Source organism: Cricetulus griseus (assembly GCF_003668045.3).
Source record: "Cricetulus griseus strain 17A/GY chromosome 1 unlocalized genomic scaffold, alternate assembly CriGri-PICRH-1.0 chr1_1, whole genome shotgun sequence".
Classification (NCBI taxonomy): Eukaryota; Metazoa; Chordata; class Mammalia; order Rodentia; family Cricetidae; genus Cricetulus; species Cricetulus griseus.
The window spans coordinates 76,269,031-76,277,152 of record NW_023276807.1 but is presented as its reverse complement, the minus strand read 5'-3'; positions in this window follow the sequence as shown (position 1 = coordinate 76,277,152).

Sequence of the window (8,122 nt, the reverse complement as noted above, 5' to 3'; positions counted from 1 at the left end):
GATGAACTCTAAATATCGCTGTGATTATCTAAGGATCCAATGAGAAGCAGACATAATAGAGTGCATACACTCCCCTTAGATATCAAATTCCTAAGAAACAAATGAGCCCAACTGAGTAGAGTATAAATGTTGTTATTCAGAAAGATGAAGGGGGTCAGATTTCTCTTACTTCAAAAGCATATTATGATATTATATAAGTTCAGAGTTAGAATACATGACCACCATTACCACATCTCTTATGTATATATGCATGAGCATGAGGTGTGGGTGTGAGTGCACACACACATGCATACCTGTGCATATATGTGGATTTGTGGAAGGCAAAATCACATAGCATATGCACATGCAGAGAGAGCTATTCTGGAACAGGATGGCCAAAATACATAGTTGGTTCAAGGCTTGGTGTCAGTTCAAGATATAGAGGTGGTTCAAGGGGCAGATTGCTTCAAAGCACAGAGCTGACTCCAGGCATAACGGGTGTGAACAATTGTGAGCTCAAGTGAGCCACTTCAATCTGGACTGATCATGGTGAGCAGAAGTCCTAGGATTGCAGTTTAGAGTTTGTGGCCTTGTATGTACTGATGCAGAATCAGGTGGCCTGATGATGCCTCAGAGTATGATCCAAGTGAGGGCATTGCAGCGCTCATGGATCTGGTGTTTTGGGAAAACACACAAGCATGTTATCTTGGACAAGGTCTTCAAACATCCATGGGTCTAGGTGTTCCTGGCTTGATATTTATACTAATAAGTTATTTATTAACCTATGTTTATTCTCGATGCTGGACACTTGCACACATAAGGCAGAGTCATTTTGCCTCAGCATTTGCTTTTCAAATGAAGCAAACCACTGTTATATGAAATGGAGTCACTCAGGGCAAGGCAACTCTGAAAACTACTGTCCTATATAATACAAGGAACACAGGTGGGCACAGTCTGAGCTCTACACACTCCATCTCTCACAGCGCTAGAACCAGGAGCTCTACTCTCTGAGTTTGAGCTGTGGTGGGGATCCAACATCATCAAGCATGTGTCATGGTGCCCTGGGATGCACCGGTTGGTAGGTAGCCATGAGAGATGGTAGTGGAGGTGGGAGTGACTGACAGACACACTCCTAGCTCAGGCTGTGGAATATGACAAGGACTTTATTCTGTTTATTGTCTCTTCCCCTACAAAACGTGCTCCTTTTTGATTGTATTTCTTGGCTGACACACAACATGAGATGGAGGACTCTGGCTCTGTGTTTCACTCTGCACTTATTTCCCTTCAAAGTTGTACTTGGCCTCTTTAGCATTTACTTTTGCTTTTTTGTTGCCTGTTATTTCCTGTAGCCTTTCTCTCTGTGTTATTATCCTATCCTGTCTGTGGTGGCTAGTTTTACCTGTCAAGTCAACACAATCTAGAGTCACATGGAATCACCTAGCAGAGTCTCTATGAGGAATTGTAGTCAGGGTGCCTTGAGGGCATCTCAGTGTGTGACTGTCTTGATTAAGTTATAGATGTAAAAAGTGATGCAGAAAGACCCAGCCCATCATAGGCCGCACCATTCCTTGGGTTTGGGTCCTGGGTGACATGAGGATGGAGAAAGTGAGTTGAGCACAGACAGGCATGCATGCATTCATCCTCTCTGTGCTCTTGACTAGATGTAACCAGCTCCATCAGCTTCCTGCCTTGATTTCCCTGCACTGGTCGACTATAATTTTGAACTGTGCAGAAATAAAGCCCCTTGCTCCTTGTTTACTTTTCATAAGATCATTTTATCTTAGCAAGTAAATGGAAACCTAGGATATCCTTTTGCCCTCACTCTCTGCTTCCTTATCTTTTGTCCACATTTGTTGCCATCTCCTGCGTTAGGTATTAATGATAGAGATGAGCAAGAGTCGCAATAATGGACCTGGTGACTCCTATGTGGATTTATGCAGGATCAGGAGGGATAATAGACAAGTGGTGAACCTCACATCTAAGTAGTTTCTTACTGACATTTTTAAAAAGAATATTATATAATCATTTATTCCTGAATACTTAATTTTTCTTAGTTTTTAAAAATCAAGGACATTTGTTTATCTTAACAATTCCATACTTAACTATCAAGATGAACAAATTCTTGATATGCTCAGCCCTGTCAGGGCTATAACCATTCACATTCCCCAAATGTTCTTATTATTACATTGCTTGTTGAACCTGATAGGTTATATACTTATGAATTATAATATCAAGATTGTTTTCTTCTTCTTGTGTCCTCTGGGCCATCCTAGCTGTCACACGACACCAACCCATTGAGAAGATTATATGTAGATGTCTGCTGAGCAGACAAGTAGGGTACAGATGAAAATGGTCTCCCCAGACTAGTATTCTCGGGGATTAACTCCTGTGCTGGATCCTCCTTAGAAGCAGTGAGCAATAGGAAGATACTGGCTCTTGACTCCCATGATACTCCTCCGCTGTAGTTTATGAGATATTTGTCTTCTTGGGAAGAACAATAGAGAAGCTGAGAATCACCACATTTTCTTTCTTCACCAGTGATGGATTTTTTTGTGCTTTGGCTCTGTTTGCTAATGTTGTTTTACATTTATATTAAGATACTTTCTATTCTATGTTTAAGAATAACCAGTCATTGTCCTAAAGTGCTTATTGGTTTATAATGGGCAACACATAAAGGTATTAACTAAGTTTTTGGAGCATAAACTGTAGTAAATTGCAAAAATTTCAATATAACTTTTAAATGATAAATTTCAAAAAAGTTGTGTGTGTGTGCTTGCACACTCTCAAGAATGTTTGTGTGTGTGTGTGTGTGTGTGTGTGTGTGTGTGTGTGTGTGTGTGTGTATGTGTGTGTATGTGTCCCCTCACCTGAAGGCCATAGCACACACATGGAGGTCATAGGACACTTTGTCTAGGGTCCATTCTCTCCTCCCACTTGTTTTTAAGGTAGGGTCTGTCTTGTTTTGTTCCCTACACACGTCTGATGCTCCTGATCCACCTCCCATCTCACTGTAATCTCGTCTTGATGGAATTACAGATTCCTGCCCCTGCATGTAGCTATTATATGTGAGTTCCAGGGATTGAACTCAGGCTTCAGGCTTGTGTGGGAAGTGCTTTTCCTGCCAAAACTACTCTTCAGCCTTTCATAAGATTTTCATTAAGAGATGTAGAGGGAATATGTGGTTACTGTAAAAATTTGACTGTTATGTGGCCAGCACAATAGTGCACTTGCTAATACCAACCTCCTGGGCTTACTACTCACATTTACATATCCATCCCCTCATTCCCTCCCCTTCCCATCCTCCCAAATTCCCCACCAACCCCCCCCAACCCATCCCCCAACTCCTCTCTAGGGATAGTGAGGCCCTCCACCAGGGACCTTCAAAGTCTGTCATATCATTTGGGGGAGGGCCTAGACCCTCCTTGCTGTATCTGGGCCGAAATAGTATCCCTCCATAGGGAATGGATTCCCAAAGTCCATTTGTGCTCTAGGGAAAAAGACTGTCTCCACTGTTAGAGGTCACATAGACTGTCTTGGCCTCCTAGCTGGCAACCCAGAGGGCTTGGTTTGGTCCAACGCTGTTTCCCCAGCTTTATGACTAGGGTCTCCATGCTCTCATTAGGTCAGGTCAACTGTTTCTGTGGGTTTCTGCAGCACCGTCTTGGCTCCTTTGCTCATCCCTCCTTCCTCTCCAAAACTGGATTCTAGGAGTATGGTTCAGTGCTTAGCTGTAGGTGCCTGTGTCTGCTTCCAACAGCTACAGGATGACGGCTCTAGGAATGGTAAACAAGGTAGACATCAATCTCATTATAGGGGAAGGGCATCAATGGCATCCTCTCCACCACTGCTTGGATTCTTAGTTGGGGTCATCCCTGTGGATCCCCTAACATTTCCCCTGTGCCAGACCTCTCCCCATACCTGTATTGTCTCCCTCTATCAAGGCATCTCTTTTCTTGCCCTCCTCTATTCCTCCTTGTCTCAGTCCTCTTATTCTCCTCCCCCCTCCCCTCTTCTCTTCCCACCTCCTTCCTCTCCAACCCCTGCTCCCACTTTGTTCAGGGGTTCTCCCTCTCCTTCCTCGAGGGACTATGCAATCTTCTCTGGGGGTCCTCTTGTTTCGTAGCTCCTCTGGCAGTATGGATTGGAGACTGGCAATCCTTTGCTCTATGTCTAAAAATCATATATGACTGAGTACATAACATGTTTATCTTTTTGTGATTGGGTTACCTCACTCAGGATGATTTCTTCTAGTTCCACCCATTTGCCTTCGAATTTCAAGATTCCATTGTTTTTTTCTGCTGAGTAGTACTCCATTGTGTAAATGTACCACATTTTCTCTATCCATTCTTTAGTTGAGGGGCATCTAAGTTGTTTCCAGTTTCTGGCTATTACAAATAATGCTACTATGAACATAGTTGAACATATGTCCTTATTGTATGAATTCTTTGGGTATATGCCCAAGAGAGGAATTGCTGGATCTTGAGGTAGACTTATTCCCATTTTCCTGAGAAACCGCCATACTGATTTCCAAAGTGGTTGCACTCCCACCAGCAATGGAGGAGTGTTCCTCTTTCTCCACATCCTCTACAGCATAGACTGTCATTGGTGTTATTGATTTTAGCCATTCTGATAGGAGTAAGATGGTATCTCAGAGTGGTTTTGATTTGCATTTCCCTGATGGCTAAGGATGTTGAGCACTTTCTTATGTATCTTTCAGCCATTTTAGATTCCTCTATTGAGAATTGTCTATTTAGTTCTATACCCTGCTTTTTAATTGGATTGTTTGATGTTTTGGAGACTAGCTTCTTTAGTTCTTTGTATATTTTGGAGATCAGCCCTCTGTCAGATGTGAGGTTGGTGAATATCTTTTCCCACTCCGTGGGCTGCCGTTTGTCTTGCTGACTGTGTCCTTTGCCTTACAGAAGCTTCTCAGTTTCAGGAGGTCCCATTTATCAATTGTTGATCTCAGTGTCTATGCTTACTGATATTATGTTCAAGAAGCAGTCTCCTGTACCAATTAATTCAAGGGTATTTCCCACTTTGTCTTCTAATAGGGTTAGTGTGGCTGGGTTTATGTTGAGGTCTTTGATCCATTTTAACTTAAGTTTTGTGCAAGGTGATAGGCTTGGGTCTCTGTAGTCTACATGTCTGCATCCAGTTATGCCAGCACCATTTGTTGAAGATGTTCTCTTTGTTCCAGCATATAACTTTGGATTGTTTGTCAAAAATCAGGTGTTCATAGGTGTGTGGGTTAATATCAGGGTTTTCAACTCTATTCCATTGGTCTACCTGTCTATTTTTGTGCCAATACCAAGCTGTTTTCAGGACTATAGCTCTGTAATAGAGCTTGAAGTCAGGGATGGTGATGCCTCCAGAAGTTCCTTTATTGTACAGGGTTGTTTTGGTTATCCTGGGTCTTTTGTTTCTCCATATAAAGTTGAGAATTGTTCTTTCAAGGTATGTGAAGAATTGTGTTGCGATTTTGATGGGGATTGCATTGAATCTATAGACTGCTTTTGGCAAGTTTGCCATTTTTACTATGTTGATCCTGCCTATCCAAGAGCATGGGAGATCTTTCCATTTTCTGGTATCTTCTTTAATTTCTTTTTTTAGAAAGTCAAAATTCTTATGGTACAGGTTTTTCACTTTTTTGGTTAGTGTTACCCCAAGGTATTTTTTGTTGTTTGTGGCAATTGTAAAGGGTGATGTTTCTCTGATTTCTTTCTCCACCGGTATATAATAGGGCTACAGATTTTTTTTTTAGTTAATCCTGCCACATTGCTGAAGGTGTTTCTCAGCTGTAGGACTTCCCTGGTAGAGTTTTTTGGGTCACTTATGTAGACTATCATATCACCTGCAAATAGTGAAAGTTTGACTTCTTCCTTTCTCATTTGTATTCCATTGATCTCCTTTTGTTGTCTTATTGCTCTAGCTAGAACTTCAAGGACAATTTTGTAGAGGTATGGAGAGAGTGGACAGCCTTGTCTTATCCCTGATTTTAGGGAAATTGCATTAAGTTTCTCTCCATTTAATTTGATGTTGGCTGTCGGCTTACTATATATTGCTTTTATCATGTTGAGGTATGTTCCTGTTATCCCTGATCTCTCCAAGACCTTTATCATGAAGGGATGTTGGATTTTGTCAAAGGCTTTTTCGGCATCTAGTGAGATGATCATGTGGGTTTTTTTCCTCAGTCTGTTTATATGGTGGATTACATTGATGGATTTTCATATGTTGAACCATCCTTGCATCCCTGGGATGAAGCCTGCTTGATCGTGGTGGATGATTTCTCTGAGGTGTTCTTGGATTCAATTTGCCAGTATTTTATTGAGAATTTTTGCATCAATGTTCATGAGGGATATTGGTCTGTAGTTCTCTTTCTTAGTTGTGTCTTTGTGTGACTTGGGTATCAAGGTTATTGTGGCCTCATAAAAAGAGTTTGGCAATGACCCCTCTGTTCTTATTGTGTGGAATACTTTGAGGAGAATTGGTATTAGCTATATTTTGAATTTCTGGTAGAATTCTGCACTGAAGCCATCTGGCCCTGGGCTTTTTTTGGTTGGGAGACTTCTGATGACTGCTTCAATTTCATTAGAGGGTTATAGGTCTATTTAAGTTGCTTATCTGTTCTTGATTTAATTTTCATAAGTGAAATCTGTCCAGAAAATTGTCCATTTCCTTTAGATTTTCAAATTTTGAGGAATATAGGTTTTCAAAGTATGACCTGATGATTCTCTGGATTTCCTCTGTGTCTGTTGTTATGTCCCCCTTTTCGTTCCTGAATTTATTAATTTGCATGTTCACTCTCTGCTGTTTGGTAAGTTTGGATAAAGGTTTGTCTATCTTGTTGATTTTCTCGAAAGAACCAACTCTTCGTTATATTGATTCTTTGTATTGTTCTCCTAGTTTCCATTTTATTGATTTCAGCCCTCAATTTGATTATTTCCTGGTGTCTGCTCCTCCGGGGTGTATTGGCTTCTTTGTTTTCTAAAGCTTTCAGTTGTGCTGTTAATTCTCTAATGTGATTATTCTCCTGTTTCTTCATGTGGGCACTTAGCGCTGTGAACTTTCCTCTTAGCACTGCTTTCAAAGTGTCCCATAGGTTTGGGTATGTTGTGTCTGCATTCTTATTGAATTTTAGGAAATCTTTAATTTCTTTTTTATTTCTTCCTTGACCCAGGAATTGTGCAATTTGGTGTTATTTAATATCCATGAGTGTAGGCTTTCTGTAATTTGTGTTGTTGTTGAATTCTAACTTTAAAGCATGGTGGTCTGATAAGATACGGGTTTTTTTTTTTCTTAAATTTTTTGTACCTGTTGAGGTTTGCTATGTTGCCAAGTATATGGTCAGTTTTAGAGAAGTTTCCATGTGGAGCTGAGAAGTAGGTAAATTGTTTTGTATTTGGATGGAATGTTCTATAGATATCTGTTAAGTCCAATTGGGCCATAACTTCTATTAGTTTCTTTGTTAAGTTTCTGTCTGGTGTTCCTGTCCAGTGGTGAGAGTTGGGTGTTGAAGTCTCCCACTACAAGTGTGTTCTGTTTTATGTGTGATTTGAGTTTTAGTAATCTTTCTTTTACGAATGTGGATGCCTTTGTATTGGGGGCATAAATGTTCAGAATTGAGACTTCATCCTGATGGATGTCTCCTATGATGAGTAGGAAATAATCTCCTTCATCTCTTTTGATTGATTTTGGTTTAGAGTCCAATTTGTTGGATATTAGGATTGCAACCCCCACTTGTTTCTTGGGTCCATTTTTTTGGAAAATCTTTTCCCAACCTTTAATTCTTAGGTACCATCTGTCTTTGAAGTTGAGGTGTGTTTCTGGTATGCAGCAGAAGGATGGATTCTGTCTTCTTATACATTCTACTAATCTGTGTCTTTTTATAGGCAAGTTAAGACCATTAATATTGATGGATATTAATGACCATTGATTGTTCATTCTTGTTTGTTTTTGATTTGGTGATGGTGGCGAAATTATATGTGGGATTCTATCCCTTTTTCTTTTTGGCTGTTAGTAAAGTGGGATTATCTATTGACTATATTTTTCTGGTTGTAGTTAGCTTCCTTGGGTTGCAGTTTTCCTTCAAGAACTTTCTGTAGGGCTGGATTGGTGGATATGCATTGTTTGAATCTGGTTT